We start from the raw sequence: 18,752 nt of genomic DNA, 5'->3' as shown, positions 1-18,752 counted from the left end.
AATAGTGCCGACACAGGACCAGAAGACCCGGGAGAGCTGACGGCGATCTGCTAAAATGTACTCTAATACAGAAAGGACTAAAGTGAGGGCCTCATACAAAAACATTTAAAACTAAAGAAACATTTCATAGCAATGGGAAAATGGGATGACTGTCCCAGTCTGCATCATAGGTATCTCACTCTGGGAAAAAGAGTGCTTTTATCAACACAAGTGTCCTAGTTAAGTATTATCTATATTGGACTAGAAGAGCTGCTGTCCCATGAAGTGGAAAAAACTCTTTCTATACAAGAATTCTTGTAAAAAGCTTTTAGCAGACCATCACAGCTGAAATAAAAAGCTACAGGCAAATGTCCACGCATACTATAATAAAAGTATTAATTGCAGTAGTGGATAAATCTGACCAGTTAGTTTGATAAGGTACAATCGCAAGGAGGTCTTCTTGTATCCAAATTTTGGAATTAAGTCAGCATAAAAAAGAATGACTTTGTGATATGATTCAGTGCCTTGGTGTAGAACAACTGAGTGATTGAGCTAAGAGCAAGAGCCTACAAGTCCACTGAACTGTAGAGCAAAGCGCGTAGTTAAGAGAAAACGTTCTCCTGTTTGGTTGAAAAAGCCTTCATAGAAGGTAGATGATCAATAACGGATCACAGACCTGAGGAGGAATCCCGAAAGAACCAGTAAAGTCTTGTTTTTGAGTGTTGAATTTAGCAGGGAAAGGGAAAAAAATATATGTTTGTGCACCACATTTCAGAGGCTGTCAATAGCAGGCATATGAACTACTCCACAAAGATCCCAGTACACACACGAGGCAAGTGGGCAGGGCAGTGGATAAGGGGGCACCACAGGTCCTCCTGTACGTGGCCCAGGCCAGCAGGGGAGCCCAGGCAGCAAGCAGAGTGAAATTGATATGGGCAAGGAGGGTGATTGTCATGGTGGGGTGGGGGCAATTACTGGAACCGATCCCCTGTATAGAAGGGAAAATAAGTCAGCTTTCAGCTGCTGCAGCGAGAGCCACACTGCAGCAGCTGAAAGCTGACTTATTTTCCTCTCTCTAGCTGGTTTTCAGGTGCTGCAGAGAGAACCATACATGGGATACGTTATAGTCATTGACACCCCCAACTGCACCAATCACTCTTTCTGTGCACCATACATTTCCCCCCGCCACCCAGGCTGCCCTGTGTACCCCCCTACCCCCAAAGTGCTGCCAGTGTTCGGTAGGGGGGGGGGGGGGCGGGGAAAAAAGAAAAATGTAAACAATTCCCTAGCAAAGTCTACTGTAAATAAATAGGAGCCCCACCTTGTGGCCAGCCTGTGAAATGCATAAAATATAATGCAACTCCCCACACTAAATGTTCATCAGCTACAGTTGCCTCTGTTGCAAATAACAGATATGAAGTATAAATACCAAACAAAAAGAACGTCAAGGCAGTATAAACTAGAGAGGTAACCTCAACAGTGAGTTGCAGAGACAGGGACAGGAAAACTACCCCAGCTCTGGACTGATAACTCCATAAGGATTCCCCCGGCATACTGGCTTGACCTGAAAGCAGAGTCTTGTTTGAGCTGAAAGGTAGACAGGTAGTCACTACCAACTGTAGGATTTCTGCAGAGATAACACCAGTAGAGATAATGAATTGAGAACCTATGCTGCTTGGTTAACAAAAGAACTGTTCAGGATTTGCCCATACAGCACGATCGAACGGTAGCTGTAGACAACCCAAAAAAAAAATAGGGCTGTCTGAAAATAAACAGCAGTATAAACTAGGGAAATCTGCACTTCTAGGTTTACTGTGGGGACTTCCATGATATAACATATCTGGATGAATCTGCCAGCAGTTGTTGATGGTTGAAAAACTTCCAAAAAAAACCCCAGCAGGGCTGAAGAAAAACGTCCACTGACTTGGGGACACAAACAAGAAACGTTGTCTATTTCCTCTGTAGGTGGCAGTATAACCTGGCAGTCTAGAAATTCTTGTGTCCTTCAATGGATGAGAGAGTGAAAATTTTTGACTGTAGTTTGGTATTAAACCCAAAAGCAAAACGTATTATTGCATTCTTTTTATGGCTTGCTTTTCTTTTATTTGTACCTTATTTATCTGGCCAGTAAGTCTGTTTTTCAACAGAACAAGTTGCAGATGTAGCAGTTACGGGGTTGAGACAAACCATTTGACAGGTGTGGTTACACAATCAGCTTTTATTTATTTACCTTTCCAAAGTGAAAAATAAAATGTTTGCTATAAGTCCCCTTAAACATAGGGAGTCCATCAGACGGACTCCGTTTTTCTCAGCTGGGGATCGATCCGCCGATCCCTCGCTGAGCAGGTGGATGGCAGCTCTGTCTCCATGCTGTGTGTGGAGACAGAGCTGTGAGGTCCCGCTGTTCTCTATGGGGGAATCAGATGGGTACTGACCGATTGTCCGTTCTCATCCGATACCATCCGATCCGCTGGACGGATGGAAAATAGGGTTTCCACCCGTCCAGATTTGATGGATCGGATGTCAGCGGACATGTCTCCGCTGACATCCGATGCCCCATAGAGATGCATGGGGCATCCATTCAGATCCGCCAAAAAAACGTACAGGCGGATCTGAACGGTCCGCCTGTGTAAAAGGGGCCTAAGTCTAGGTTCACATTATGCTGGTTTCCCAGAGACAACATTTGAGTGGGCACAGCAGCCTGTTCATTTGGGCTGCTGTACCTACGGAGCCCAGAGGAAAGGTCCTGGCACCTTCCAAAAATGCAGCCTTGGGGGAAACTACATAGTGCTGTGCAGTTCCCATCACAGGAAATTGTACTGCGGCTTCCAGTGTGTGGGGGTGCCATAAGATTAAAGTGGTAGTAATGCCAGTTTTGACAAAATTCACTGACAGGCAGGGTTTTTATAACAGAAGAGATCCTAGAGGTCTCTTGTGTCATAAACCCCCCCCCCCACTGCCTGTCAGCGAGTAATAAGATCTGAGCCGCACATGTGCAACTCAGACCACATTTACGGCCCGTAAATGCGTGGGAGTGATGTCGCCCCAGCACAGCCAATCAAGAGGCTGAAGAAAGACTGGGTGAAGATGGGAGCTTCTGGGGACAAAGGAGAGTGGTGAGAGAGAAGTGCTGAGGGGCAGCGTTTGTATGCAAGTCTGTCATAATGTACTGGTGTGCAGGCCATACTAGCACATTATGGCTTAAAGCTGCTAGGGGACCCATTTGTTAAAAAAGAAGTACAGACTGTACTACCACTTTAATGGCACCCCCATGTATCTGCTAGCCTAACCTAGCCTAACTGCTTTTAAAGTGGCAGGAGTTCCGTTTCAATATATTAGTGTATCTAAATCTGCTAGTGCATCTAGCACTCCCCGCCTAGTGGGGGCACTCTAATGCAGGAGGTGTGTTACTGGCCAGATCGCCAGGTGAAAACAGAGAGAAAAAGCCTAGAAAAAGAAAACAAATGCATCGAATGAATAGTAAGCTGCAATATATTACATTTTTGCATACCGCTTTAAAGGCTAAACTCAAGAGAAACAGCTAAATACACTGTTAAAATACAATCTGTATATGAGAATTGTTTAACCTGCCATTGTATTTCTAATTATGTGCAGGCAGTTTTATGGTCCAGACAACACAATCAGATATTTAACCTACACTGCAACAGCAGTACAAAATTGGTGAGCTTGGAAATCTGGTCAAGAAGTCACATCCTGCCTGCTGACTGCATAAACCAGGAGCAGCAGAGCACTGGAGATGTCATCATTCTGCTCAGCCTACTCTTTCTTCCTGTCTTTCCTCCTGAGCGCCATTTTACTGAATACGTAAATCAATAAACAGCAGTCTGACGTTCAGCTGTAACCTACGCTATAAAAATAAATAAGAGGATCAATAAGTAGATTATTCACGCTACTAGAAGATTACCATCTGATATTCATATCCTCTGAAATACAGACTCATCAGCCTCACTGTTATTGGGAATATATTTTTGAACATTTGGAAGTATAGAAATATATTTTCCCGAAACACCTATCTGAATTGCTTTTTTGTTTTTCATGTGTGTGTGCGTTTTTTTTTTTTTTTACAGATCTCACACAAGAAAAGGGAAATATTTTAGTGTCAATACTCAGAGTTTTGGAAAAGTCTGTCTTTCGATGTGTCCACTCACCCTACTGAGCATGGAACCAGGATATACTTTTAATGTTTGGCATGATGGAAAGGATATACAGGTTGGTATACAGCAAGGGTAGGGAACTTATGGCTCGCGAGCCAGACTTGGCTCTTTTGATGGCTGAATCTGGCTCACAGACAAATCTTTAGTAAGGGGGGGGGGGGGGGGTCCGGACGTGAGCCGCGCTGGACGTGTTGTCCCAGCCCTCTGCCGGATCTACCACTCAATCCAGTGCCATCCGCGTAGCTGCACCCATCGACGGTAAACTTTGTGGGGTATCCACCGCTACCCTCAGTTCGTCTCTGGGTGACTGGGTTGCCACGCTACGGACCCCGCGGCCTACTCGTGGTACCGCCGCCGGTTTGTGTGCTGTGCATCTGAGGGCCTTGGCAGTCACTGCCCGGTAAGGAGACCTGCCATCCACTCCCTGTGCCCGAGACACAATCTCCTCCCCCCCCTGACACCCGGGGAACCGCAGGAGCTGCCTCTCACATCCACTTCTGAGGCCTTCAGCGGCCGGCCGCCACATATTTTCAGCCTGGGAAATCAGACGTTTATGAGAGGTGGAAACGGAAGCGGACCCATTTAACCTCGAAGCCTGCATAGGAGAAGTTTTGGTTTCAAAAGATCCCGGGCCAGTGTGCAATTAATTTCCAAGGTCTTTTTATATCGGCAATCTGGTGAGTGGGGAACCGTGAGGGGCACCTTATCACTTTGCAAGCACTTTTGATTACTTGGCACTTTGGCACCTTATTTGGATCACACTAAGGACTTTTCTTCTCAAGCACTGAATATTTACTTGGACTTATTTACAATCACTTATGTGGATTTATGCACTTTATAATTTATTGGTTATTGCATATATGATTATTTCAGCACATAGCACTTTATGTTTATGACAATTTGATATATTGCCAAATAGTATTGGAGCTAGCGCTGCATAAATTTGTTTACATCATATTGAAGGAAATAACTTTTTAACACTATATGATTTGAATATTTAGTATGGGGAGATTGATATGATTAGTGCAGTAGGTATATTTTGAATTCCACTGCACTGAGCAGGTAAGTATAAACCTGTTACAACCACTTTAGCCACTTCAGCCCAGGAAGATTTACCCCCTTTATGACCAGGCCATTTTTTGCGATACGGCACAGCGTTACTTTAACTAACAATTGCGCGGTTGTGAAATGATGTACCCTAAAAAATGGATGTCCCTTTTTCCCACAAATATAGCTTTCTTTTGGTGGTATTTGATTACCTCTACATTTTTTTTTTTTTTTTTTTTGCGCTATAAACAAAAAACGACCGACAATTAAAAAAAAAAAAGAAAAAAAAATTTTTTTTACTTTTTTCCTTAAAATATATCCAATAAAAAAATAAAAAAAATCTTATTTCTTCATTATTTAGTATGTATTCTGCTACATATTTTTGTAAAAAAAAAATCCCAATAAGTGTATATTGATTGGTTTGCGCAAAAGTTATCGCAACAACAAACTATGGGATAGATTTATGGAATCTGTAATTATTTATATTTTACTAGTAATTTATAGCGGGTGTGCGATATTGCGGCACACAAATCGGACACTAACTGACACTTTTGGGAGCCAGTTTCACTTATACAGTGATCAGTCCTAAAAATATACACTGTCACTGTACTAATGACCCTGGCTGGGAAGGGGTTAAGATCAGGGGGCGTGCAAAGGGTTAACTGTGTGCTTAGCTGGTGTTTCAATGTAGTGGAGGAGGTGCTTTTACTAGTGGAAGGCATGGATCGGCGTTCCTGCTTTACAGGAGCACAGGATCCATGCCTTCTGTACTGACAGAATGGCAATTTGCCTGGTTTACATAGACAGATCGCCATTCTCCATGCATACAGAAAGATCAGCGGGTGCCGGCGGACATCGGGTCCACAGGACCCACTGTGAAGTATCACAGCGGGAGTGAGTCGGCGGCGGTGTGCACTCCCGCCTGATACCCGGAAATGCAGGATTATGTATATATATATATGTGATCCTGTGCAGTGCACTCACCCTGTAGCATTAAAACTGCTATAGGGCGGTTGGCAAGCGGTTAAACCATGGGGAAACCAGAGTATGTTGCTCTGCAGAGAGGGAATGAGTGATGGCAGCCTTGTAAGTCCAAGCTTTTTAACCTGTGAAATGTAACAAGGTGTATTTACCAGGTAGAGAGAGATTGTCTATTGGTGGTGCAAGACACTGTTAGGAAGCGAGATGTCACTCCTAATGCTAGCGATCAGGATTCAGGGCAGCGACAGAGCTGAATCTTGGTACGGGGGGGGGGGGGGGGGGTATTCCATTGGAACAGACAGAGGCAGAATCTTTACAGATCCCACCACTGGAAATTTGTCTCTAGTAGCAGAATCATCCATCTGACATCAGCTTTATGTTTTCAGGTACTCATTCAAACATAATACTGTGAACATTTTTGAGCTTTTATGCCAACTTCTTTACGCACCCTTAGTTGAAAACGGATGGTACAGATTATAACTCCTGCTACTATTGGTTCCTTCGTAAGCACAAATATGTGCAGTTGTGTTTGTTATACTGTATTATATCGCCCCCACTTTCTTATATGAAGCCCACTGTCTTGCAATGGTAATTGCAATTTTTAAGACCCAAACCAAAAACACCAGCCACAATCTGATTGGTAGAAGCAGGCACCAGCTTTTAAGCAATAGCCATGTGTAAAGAACAGTAACCCACAGAAAGCAATTGACATTCCAGTGTAGTAAAGTCAGATAAGTGGGAGAGGAATTCTGACTGGGGTATAACATCATCATGTCACCATCAGACCTAATGCACTTAAAGTGGTTGTAAACCTCAGACATAAAATATGAACAAAGCATATACCTCTATAGTGTGTACTTGTCTCAAGAGCACCTAGTGTCACGTGTGTCTGCTGCTTTGTTTCTCTGCTATCAGCATGAATTACTTCTGACAAGTTTTCCTGACACCAAGAGAAAAATGGTGACATGGAAGGAACCTCCAGCTAATTGACAGCCTCAGCTCTGTTCCTGTGTGCTGTGTGAAGGAGGGAGTGTCTCTTCCTTCCAATCAGCTGTCAGAGCTCGCCTTACTGAGCTCTGCAGAGTGTAACTTCAGCTCTCCGCCCCCTTTATTCTGAATTCTCACACAAGCTTAAGGCTCCATGCACACTAACATTTTGTTTAGGCTCAAAGCTAGAAAAAAAAAACGCTGGACGAAAAATGCTGATAATAGCGTTTTTATGCTGGCTTGTAGTAGCGTTTTAGTAGCTTTAAGAAGCTCTTAGGAGCATTACCATTTTATTAGCGTTTTATAGTACATGGGAAAAAAAGCTCATAAAAAGATGTTTAGTAGTAGTTTAGAAGCATTTAGGAGCGTTTAGGAGCATTCTGCTTTTTTTTTTTCTAAAAAAAGCCTAAGGTAGTGTGCATGGACACCTAGGGTAACACTATAGGCTTCTAGAAGCTTACAGTGATATTAAAGTCCTTTCTTTTTTTTAAATAACAATGGGATGTGACATCTTAATAAAATGTTAACCTAATTTTAAAAACATACTTACCTGCTCTAGACAGTGGTTGCAGAGAGCAACTCAGATCCTCCTCTTCTCGGGTCCCCCGCCGGTGCTCCTGGCCCCTCCCTGCTGCTGATTGCCCCCACAGCAAGCAGCTTGCTATGGGGTCATGGAGCTGCTGCTCTGTGTGTCCATTCAGACGCGGAACCCCTCTCTCTCCTCACTGGCTCACTGACTTTGACTGACAGAAGCAGGAGTCCAATGATGCCTGCTGCTGTGTCTCAGCCAATCAGAAGGGAGAGTCCGAGGCTCACGTGCAACATCGCTGGATCAATATGGGGCTCAGCTAAGTATTAGGGGGTGCTGCTGCACACAGTTTTTTTTTTTTTTTTTTATAGTGATTATAAACAACCGCCTTGTAAAACAACCTATTCAGTTTAAAATAGAAGAGAAAGGCGAAAAACAATTTTGTAGAGATATAAACAAACATTATAAATACCTTTTTCCCTTTTTTATAAGTGATCACATTCCCGCAGTTCTCAGCTGCATAAGAGCTGGGGGGAGGAGAAGCAGCATTATACTGAGCTTCCCACGGAATGGCTGTGCAGTGGACGTGTGTCAGGACAAGCCTGATCATTGGAGAAGAGCAGGCTGAGTACCCAGCATAGCTAGAGTACTGACCACACTGTGCTCCTGCTTAGTGTGGTTAGTTTTTATTAGAAAAGCAGAGGGACTGGCAGGATCACCAGGGATTTCACATATAGGAAGCAATACAAAGAGAACAGGATGCTTTCTCATCCAAGTTCGTGGTACAGCAGGCACATATCAGGAATATGAAGTGTTGGGGTAACAAACGCTTTAATGCAATGAATGCCTTCAACTCCTCATGCCGCACCTCTCGACTCTTTAAGAGGTTTAAGATGCCGGAAGGCAGGGTGTGGCCTAAGTTCATGTGACTGATGTGATTGGCTGTCACAGTGGTCACGTAATCCTAAAACTCCCTACCGCATGCATGTGGTTAGACCCCGGTCACTGTGCAGGGCGTGAGCTCTCAGCACAGCACTATTGATTGCAATTCATGCAAATATACGGCCTCTCAGCACCAAGGCCCAGGCGCCAAGAGGCCGCATATTTGTGTGCAGCCGGCACTAAGGGGTTAAAAAAAACTTCTGCTTTTAGAACCACGTTAAATAAAATCTAGTGTGCATGGAGCCTTAAAGGGGTTGTAAAGTCAGAATGTTTTTTTATCTTAATGCATTCTATGCATTAAAGTGATTGTAAAGTCTCGTTTTTTTTTTTTTTTTTTTTTTTTTTTTTAACATTAAATATGTAATACTTACCTCCTCTGTGCAGTTGGTTTTGCACAGAGCAGCCCCGATCCTCCTCTTCTCAGGTCCCTGGCTGGACCTCCTGGCCCCTCCCTCCTGTTGAGTAACCCCCACAGCAAGCAGCTTGCTATGGGGGCCCTCGAGCTGAGCTGCAACTCCCTGTGTCCATTCAGACACGGATCTGTGGTTCGACCCCCACCCAACAGAAACAACAAAGGAAAAAGTAATAAAGAGAAAAAAAATATATATCCAAATACAAGGGGGGATAGGGCGATCTAATAAACAATACCAAATTAAAATTTTGCCTGAACTCTGCCTTATTGCATTCTATGCATTAAGATAAAAAGCCTTCTGTGTGTAACAGCCTCCCCTGCACCCCTAACACGTCCCTGAACCCCGTCTCTATCCAGTGATGTCCATGAGTCCCTTTGCTGTCTGGGAATCTCTCTCCTGATTAATTGAGACACAGCAGTAGTGCCATTGGCTCCCACTGCTGTCAATCAAACTCAGTTAGGCAATCAGGAGAGAGAGAGGGGGCTGGGCCGAATGGCAGCTCTGTGTCTGAATAGAGCTTGCTGTGGGGGCACTCAACAGGAGGGAGGGGCCAGGAGCTCCAGCCAGGGACCCAAGAAGAGGAGAATCCAGGCTGCTCTGTGCTAAACCAACTGCACAGAGGAGGTAAGTATAACATGTTTGTTATAAAAAAAAAATAAAAAAAAACAAGACTTTATAATCACTTTATAATCCAGCACTTTGAACAGATGTAGAGAAGGAAGGGCTGCAGATGAACAGGTATAACTTATGTAGGAGGATTTGTGTGCATCACCTGAGGCCAGTCACTTCAATAGGTATATGAATACAATCCAATGGTTTGGTAAGGGGCTGCAGACCTAACTGGCTGTATATTTAAAGCAGCGTTCCAGCCTTGCCCTCCAAAAATTAAAAGTCAGCAGCTACACATACTGTAAGCTGCTGACTTTGAATATTAGGACACTTACCTGTCCTGGAATCCAGAGATGTCGGCACCGCAGCCGATGTTTCCATTGCCGGCGAGGGAACTCTGCAGTGAAGCCTTGCAGCTTCACTGGGTCTCTACTGCGCATGAGCAAAGTGCAATGCGCTCGGTTACTGGCCAAAAAGCAGAGGACGGAGGAGGGGGGCCAGACTGCTGACGTACCTCACCGGCGCAGCAAGGACTGACGGAAGTGGGGAAGGGTTTCTGTCAAATACAGATATCCGCTCCCCCCTCCCCCCTGAAAGGTGCCAAATGTGGCACTGGAGGGGGAGAGGAGACAGATAAGCGGAAGTTCCACTTTTGAGTGGAGCTCTGCTTTAAGCTTAAAGTAAAAGTTTTGGAGAGCAGAAAGTTATGAGAACTTTGCTTTAACCACTTGCCGACCGGTCACGTTGACTGTACTGCAGCAAAGTGGCTCAATTCCGTCCAGCGACGTAGACCTACGTCGCTGGACTCCTCCCCCTGTAGGCGGCGCTCGCGCGCCGCCGGAGGCCAGCCCCCGCTGTTTTCAGTCACAACGGGAGTCGGGCTAGGGGAGGAGCGGCGGCGATCGCCGCTGCTCTTCCCCGATCGTCGGGGAATCGAGTTTGGAGATCCGCCCGCTTGTGTAAACAGAGCGGGCGGATCTCCTAAGTGACAAGGAGTGACAGATTGCAGTGTTCCGCATAGCTGAACATGCGATCTGTCCTTGTGTCACTCAGTCACCTCCCCCCACACACGTCAGTAAGCACCAGGCATACATTAACCCCTCCCTCTCCAATAAAATTAACCCCTTCCCTGCCAGTGTCATTTTTACAGTAACAGTGCATATTTATAGCACTGATTACCATAGAAATGTCACTGGTACCCCCAAAAGTGTCAAAAATGTCAGTCAAGGGCCCGATCTGTCCGCCGCAATGTCGCAGTCCCGCACAAAAAAAAAAAAAAAAAAAAAAAAAAAAAAAAAAAAAAAAAAATCGCAGATCGCCGCCATTACGCGTTAAAAAAAAAACACCAAAGAATGACAGAAATCTTTCCCTTAGTTAGTAAACGCAATAACTTTTGCGCAAACCAATCAAAATACGCTTATTGTGATTTTTTTTTTTACCAAACATAGGTAGCAGAAAACAAATTGGCCAAAAATTTTAAAAAATTTTGGATTTTTACATTTTTTGGGGGGGAATTTCATATAAAAAAAAATATGTTAAAAATATTGTTATTTTTTCAAAATAAACGCTCTTTTTTTGTTTATAGCGCAAAAAGTAAAAATCGCACAGGTGATCAAATACCACCAAAAGAAAGCTCTGTTTGTGGGAAAAAAGGACGTAAATTTTTTTGGGGTACGGCGTTGCACGACCGCGCAATTGTCAGTTAAAGTCGCACAGCGCCGAATCGCAAAAAGTGGCCTGGACGTAAGACAGCAAAATCCTCCGGTGGTAAAGTGGTTAATGAGTTCTACATGGAGTAACATTTTTATTAAATGTCTATTTCCTTCTTTCCTCAGCGCACCTTTTTTTCATGGAGTGGCGAATCGGCTGTCGGATGCTGCCCCCACCATTGCTGGTAAGGGAACCCCGCAGTGAAGCCTTGTGGCTTCACGGCCGGGTCCCAATTGCGCATGAGCGAAGCGCGCTGCGCTCGGTTACTGGCCAGAACGCAGAGGAAGGAGGAGGGGGGGGTCGGACTGCTGATGTGCCTCGCCGCGGCTTGGTCCCACGGAAGTGGGGAAGGGTTTCTGTCAAAAACAGGTACCAGCTCCCCCCCAAAAAAGTGTCAAATGTGGCACAGGGGGGGGGGGGGCAGATAAGTGGAAGTTCCCCTTTTGAGTGGAACTCCGCTTTAAGCTTACTGTAAAAGTTTGGAAGGGCAGAAAGTTATGAAAACTTTGCTTTAATGAGTTCTACATGGAGTAACATTTTTATTAAATGTCCATTTCCTTCTCTCCATAGGCACCTTGTTTTCATGGAGTGGAGAATAGGACATGAAGGAGGAGGTCGATGTCTAGCCTGCCTCCAGCTGATATTCCCTTTACCATCCATCAGCAAAGCTAAATCTTATTTGGATAAAACGCGTGTGACCCAGACATCTGGCACAATGCCAATGTGCCTTACACACCGGTCGGCACTGAGAAAATAACAATCCCTCTCTATGCTCCCCTATGGGCTCCCTCTACACTGCACGACTGGAAGAAATTAGCGCAGCCAAAATATCAGAAAAATAACATTACACACAGGTATGCGATCCTCTGTTTGGACTAGATCTCCATTTCCACTAATGCAAAGGAATCTCCAGTTGCTGTTGTACTACTACTGCCAACATCCCCTGACAGCCAGTTCCACAACAGCTGGACGTGTCATCTAAGACTGCATTCATCAGCTGGAAGACAAATGGACTGGGGGGGGGGGGGGGGGGGTTACGTCAATATATTGGCAGCATGGCACCTCCAAATTTCTATTTAAACCTCCAGCTGCCAAAAGGTAAAAATAAGAACCGCTAATAACCCAATAAATTATTCTTTACAGTCACAGCATTGACTAGTATGGACCTCTGGCACCCACATAGCATAAGCTCAACACGACTGGAGGAAAAGGGGGGGGGGGGGGTTCAACCTCACATAACCCCTCTATATAGTCTCCTATGCAGCCAAAACCTACTGAACTCCCATAGACAAATCTTCCTTTCTGGGGTTATTATGAGCCTCGCACATCCCAAGTGGCCAGAAGGAAATCAAAACCGCACTCTAACATCTCTTTGATTAGTCTATTAAGAGCTTAACATATCCTAGACCTCGAGCATCAGACGGAGCGAACACGTTTATGCTGCCCCTCGGAGTCCAGACACAAGCTATGCACTTGTCTGACTTCTTCAGCAGACTTCTTTTTTTTTTTTTTTTTTTACATGAAGCATAAATGTTGGCTTCAATTCCACTCCCGAAGCACTGGACTTTTTTTTTTTTCTTTTTATCTACTACTGCTGAAGAGCAAATGGATTGCAAGCTCTTTAAACATTATTCAGCATTTAATCAACTTCAGCTCATAGACAAAATAAGCAGTGAGCACACTAGTCATTGCAGGAGCAGTGCAGACTAAATACATTGCTGGGTTTCTTCATTAATAATACTAATAATCACTGACATGGCAATGACTTTTAAGTGAAATACAAGCACTGGAATCCTAGAGGATGGTATAATACAAATAATCACCCATTCATATCATATAGAAGGCAGCAAAGGCATAAGATAATGCATAAGATCAGAGATTGGCAGTGCTGGTTACATTGCATCAATATATAATTAATAACTATCAATGATCAGGAATTGACAACACTGAAAACAGTGCTGTGGTTACATTGCATTAATAGATAACTATCAATGATTAGGAATTGACAGCACTGGAAACAGTGCTGTGGTTACATTGCATCAATAGATAATACCAATCAATAATCAGGAATTGACAACACTAAAAACAGTTCTGTGGTTACATTGCATCAATAGATAATAATAATCAATGATCAGGAATTGACAACGCTAAAAAATAGTTCTGTGGTTACATTGCATCAATAGATAATACCAATCAATAATCAGGAATTGACAACACTAAAAACAGTTCTGTGGTTACATTGCATCAATAGATAATAATAATCAATGATCAGGAATTGACAACGCTAAAAAATAGTTCTGTGGTTACATTGCATCAACAGATAATAATAATCAATGATCAGGAATTGACAACACACGAAACAGTGCTGTGGTTACATTGCATCAATAGATAATACCAATCAATGATCAGGAACTGACAACACTGGAAACAGTGCTGTGGTTACATTGCAATAATAGATAATACCAATCAATGATCAGGAATTGATAACACTAAAAAATAGTTCTGTGGTTACATTGCATCAATAGATAGTAATCAATGATCAGGGATTGACAGCACGAAAACAGCGATGTGGTTACATTGCATCGATAGATAATAACAATCATTGATCAGGGATTGACAACACGAAAACAGTGCTGTGGTTACATTGTATCAATAAAGAATAATAATGGCTGCATTGCATCAATACATGATAATGGTTACATTGTATAAATGATCAAAAATCAATGCCCAGATATTGTCAACACTGAAAGCAGTGCTGTAGTGGCATTTCATCAATAAAGAGTAAAAAGGAGCTGAAATTAGCAATGCTGTGCTGATAATGCATCAATATATAATAATAAAAAAAAATCAATAATCAGAAACTGGCAATGCTGTGGTGACATTGCATCAATAAAAAAATCAATCATCAGAGTTTGGCAATACTGAGAGCAATGCAGTGGTTATGCTGAGCCAATAAATTATAATGGTTGCACTGCACCAATAAATATTAAAAATCAATGATCAGAGCTTGTGGTTACATTGCATCAATAAAGAAAAAAAATCAATAATCATTGATTGGCAATGCTGTGGTTTTACTCTACTAATAAATGCATTTAAGAAAAATCGATAATTAGAGATTGGCAATGCTGTGGTTATCCTGTACCAATAAATAAAGAAATTAAAAAAAAAAAACAATAATCAGAGATTGGCAATAATGTGTATACATTGGACCAATAAATAGTTAAATTGGGTCAATAAATAATAAAAAGTTAGTGATCAGAACCTGGCAACACTGAAAGCAGTGCTGTGGTTAGATTGTATGAATAAATAATCCTAATGGTTACATTGCATCCATAAATAATCCTAATTGTTACATTGCAGCGCTACATAACACCAATCACTGGTCAAAAGAGAAAATGAAAATCTAAAAGAAAATGACTTTTCCAAGGCAATGTTGGAAGTGGTCGGAGTGCAGTAGATGTCATAGAAGTCAATGATCAGCCTGGCAGTGGAGAAGGCAGTGATGGGCTCCTATAGGGTGGGTGATGAGAGATTGTCAGTGGTGATATAATAATAATGAGAGAAGGAAAGTGAGAGTTGTGAGAAGCAGTCATGTGACCCTGGGGTGTCAGTATTAGGTGAGTGCCCATAGAGGGGTGTCAGTGTTAGGTGAGTGTCCATAGAGGGGTGTCAGTGTTAGGTGAGTGTCCATAGAGGGGTGTCAGTGTTAGGTGAGTGCCCATAGTGGGGTGTCAGTGTCAGGTGAGTGCCCATAGAGGGGTGTCAGTGTTAGGTGAGTGCCCATAGTGGAGTGTCAGTGTTAGGTGAGTGCCCATAGTGGGGTGTCAGTGTTAGGTGAGTGCCCATAGTGGGGTGTCAGTGTTAGGTGAGTGCCCATAGAGGGGTGTCAGTGTTAGGTGAGTGCCCATAGTGGAGTGTCAGTGTTAGGTGAGTGCCCATAGTGGGGTGTCAGGTGAGTGCCCATAGTGGGGTGTCAGTGTTAGGTGAGTGCCCATAGTGGGGTGTCAGTGTTAGGTGAGTGCCCATAGTGGGGTGTCAGTGTTAGGGGAGTGCCCATAGTGGGGTGTCAGTGTTAGGTGAGTGCCCATAGTGGGGTGTCAGGTGAGTGCCCATAGTGGGGTGTCAGTGTTAGGTGAGTGCCCATAGTGGGGTGTCAGTGTTAGGTGAGTGTCCATAGTGGGGTGTCAGTGTTAGGTGAGTGCCCATAGAGGGGTGTCAGTGTTAGGTGAGTGCCCATAGTGGGGTGTCAGTGTTAGGTGAGTGCCCATAGTGGGGTGTCAGTGTTAGGTGAGTGCCCATAGTGGGGTGTCAGTGTTAGGTGAGTGCCCATAGATGGGTGTCAGTATTAGGTGAGTGCCCATAGAGGGGTGTCAGTGTTAGGTGAGTGCCCATAGATGGGTGTCAGTATTAGGTGAGTGCCCATAGATGAGTGTCAGTGTTAGGTGAGTGCCCATAGATGAGTGTCAGTGTTAGGTGAGTGCCCATAGTGGGGTGTCAGTGTTAGGTGAGTGCCCATAGTGGGGTGTCAGTGTTAGGTGAGTGCCCATAGTGGGGTGTCAGTGTTAGGTGAGTGCCCATAGTGGGGTGTCAGGTGAGTGCCCATAGATGGGTGTCAGTGTTAGGTGAGTGCCCATAGTGGGGTGTCAGTGTTAGGTGAGTGCCCATAGTGGGGTGTCAGTATTAGGTGAGTGCCCATAGAGGGGTGTCAGTGTTAGGTGAGTGCCCATAGAGGGGTGTCAGTGTTAGGTGAGTGCCCATAGATGGGTGTCAGTATTAGGTGAGTGCCCATAGATGAGTGTCAGTGTTAGGTGAGTGCCCATAGTGGGGTGTCAGTGTTAGGTGAGTGCCCATAGATGGGTGTCAGTATTAGGTGAGTGCCCATAGATGAGTGTCAGTGTTAGGTGAGTGCCCATAGTGGGGTGTCAGTATTAGGTGAGTGCCCATAGAGGGGTGTCAGTGTTAGGTGAGTGCCCATAGAGGGGTGTCAGTGTTAGGTGAGTGCCCATAGTGGGGTGTCAGTGTTAGGTGAGTGCCCATAGATGGGTGTCAGTATTAGGTGAGTGCCCATAGAGGGGTGTCAGTGTTAGGTGAGTGCCCATAGAGGGGTGCCAGTGTTAGGTGAGTGTCAGTGTTAGGTGAGTGCCCATAGTGGGGTGTCAGTGTTAGGTGTCTGTCCATAAAAGAATGCTTCTTACCGTTCTCATGTTGTATGAGTGTGGTGAGACAATGAGCTCAGCCTGCTGCCCATTCACTCAGTGCACACAGCACACATCTCCTGTAGCAGCAGCAGCAGTAAGAGTAGCATCCAGCAGGTCTGTCCTGGTGCCACCACCATCCTTCTAGCAGTGCACAGGGATGGCACTAGGACTGGGCAGTGTGCTGTGTGTGGGGTGTGCTCTCTCCCCCTCTCTCTCTTCTCTCTCCCCCCTCTCAGCCTTGCCTTGTATGAGCGCCTTTCAGTGGCAGTGCATGTGTGTGCGGAGAGCGGAGTGCAGAGAGCCCCGTGCAGGAGCTGGAGCGGACACTCATAGCTCTGACCGGCCCGCAGCCAACTTTACTTCACACAGTATTTTGGCAGCTCAGCAAACGAAGGGGAGAATGACGTCACAAGTGCGCATGCGCGGCCCCGGCTCGGAGGGGGTGGGGGGGGATGGGGACGGAGGGGTGCGATCAGGGGAGCCCGGTGCACGGTGCCGAGCCGGGGATGAGCTCCTGATAGACGGATGGACTGCTCCTGGATGCCGGGCTGTTCTCTGCTGCTCTCTGCACTCCAGGATTTCCTCTGTCCCTGGAAAGGTCCCAGCTGTCCGGGCTGGACGATTAAAGACATAGGTCACCTATTGTGAAATGACAATAAATGCACCAAACAAATGTGCACTGGTTGCATTTTTGCATTGGAGGCTGCTGAGCATTGCAACTGTGATCAGAGGATCTGTGGGGCAATGCAAGGCTTCCTGAAACCCCCCCTCAGCTCCATACCTGGGTACAGGCGGGGGATGAGCGGCTTCAGTCTGAACCAAGGCTAAAACCAGTGTCACATTATCCCAGTGTCTATGGATGCTTGGGATATCATTGACCTAATATAGGTCAGTGACATCAATAGTGGGCCAATGACATCATATGTAGGTCTATGACATGATAATATAGGTCAATGGCATCCTACTATAGGTCAGTGACATCATAAGTAAGTCTATGATATTCTAGGTCAATGGCATCCTAATATAGGTCAGCGATATCATAGGTAGGCTAATGGCATCATGATATAGGTCACTGACATCATACGTAGGTCAAAGACATCATAATATAGGTCAGTGACATCATAATATAGGTCAGTGTCATCATAAGGAGATCAATGACATCATAATATAGGTCAGTGACATCATAAGTAGGCCTATGAGATCATCAGTGGGTCAATTACATCATAATATAGGTCAGTGACATCATAAATAGGCCTATGACATCATCAGTGGGTCAATTACATCATAATATAGGTCAGTGACATCATCAGTGGGTCAATGACATCATAATATAGGTCAGTGACATCATAAGTAGGCCTATGACATCATCAGTGGGTCAATGACATCATAATATAGGTCACTGGCATAGCATACGTTAATGACATCATAATTAGGTTGATGACATCATAGGTAGGCCAATGACATCATAGTATAGGTCACTGACATCATAAAATAGGTCACTGACATCATTAGTAGGTCGATGACACCATAATATAGGTCAGTGTCATCATAAGGAGGTCGATGACAGCATAATATAAGTCAATGATATCATATGGAGGTCAATTACATCATAATTTGGGTCAATGACATCATAGGTAAGTTGATGACATCATAATATAGGTCAAAAACATTATTAGTAGGTCGATGACATCATAGGTAGGGATATGACATCATAATACAGGTCACTGACATCATAAATAGATCAATGATATCATATTATAGGTCAATGACATCATAAGTAGGTCATTGACACCATAATCTAGGTCAGTGACATTATAAAGAGATAAATTACATCATTATATAGGTCAATTATATCATAAATAGGTCAATGACATTATAAGTAGGTCGATGACATCATAATATAGGTCAATGACATTATAAGTAGGTCGATGACATCATAATATAGGTCAATGACATTATAAGTAGGTCGATGACATCATAATATAGGTCAATGACACCATGAGTCACGATGAGCCCAGACATTATACATCAGAATTACATTTTTTATTCCATTATCTGTGGCCAAATGCCCATTTTATCATTGGTTAAATGCAGTGACGTGTCCACATTTTAAGGGTACTGACGTCACCGGCATCCCCCCCCTTTGTTATTGTGTGCTGCAGGGTGGGGAATGACCCAGCTG

At 44.2% G+C, this 18,752-nt stretch overlaps 1 protein-coding gene across 1 annotated transcript in view; it reads right to left on the bottom strand.

Annotated features, from left to right (window-relative positions):
• ADAMTS6 (ADAM metallopeptidase with thrombospondin type 1 motif 6) overlaps nucleotides 1-16,781 on the bottom strand; it is a 448,695-nt gene extending 431,914 nt beyond the window's left edge. Inside the window, exon 1 of the mRNA XM_082243714.1 lies at nucleotides 16,568-16,781. The gene's annotated coding sequence lies outside the window, so the exon portion shown is untranslated. The remainder of the gene's footprint in view (nucleotides 1-16,567) is intronic.
• Between the last annotated feature and the right edge of the window lie 1,971 nt (nucleotides 16,782-18,752).

The sequence above is a fragment of the Pelophylax lessonae genome (genome assembly GCF_965119305.1).
Source record: "Pelophylax lessonae genome assembly, chromosome: 1".
In the NCBI taxonomy this organism is placed as follows: Eukaryota; Metazoa; Chordata; class Amphibia; order Anura; family Ranidae; genus Pelophylax; species Pelophylax lessonae.
Note: the sequence above shows the minus strand (reverse complement) of the source record. Positions and strands in the feature narration are given on the sequence as shown.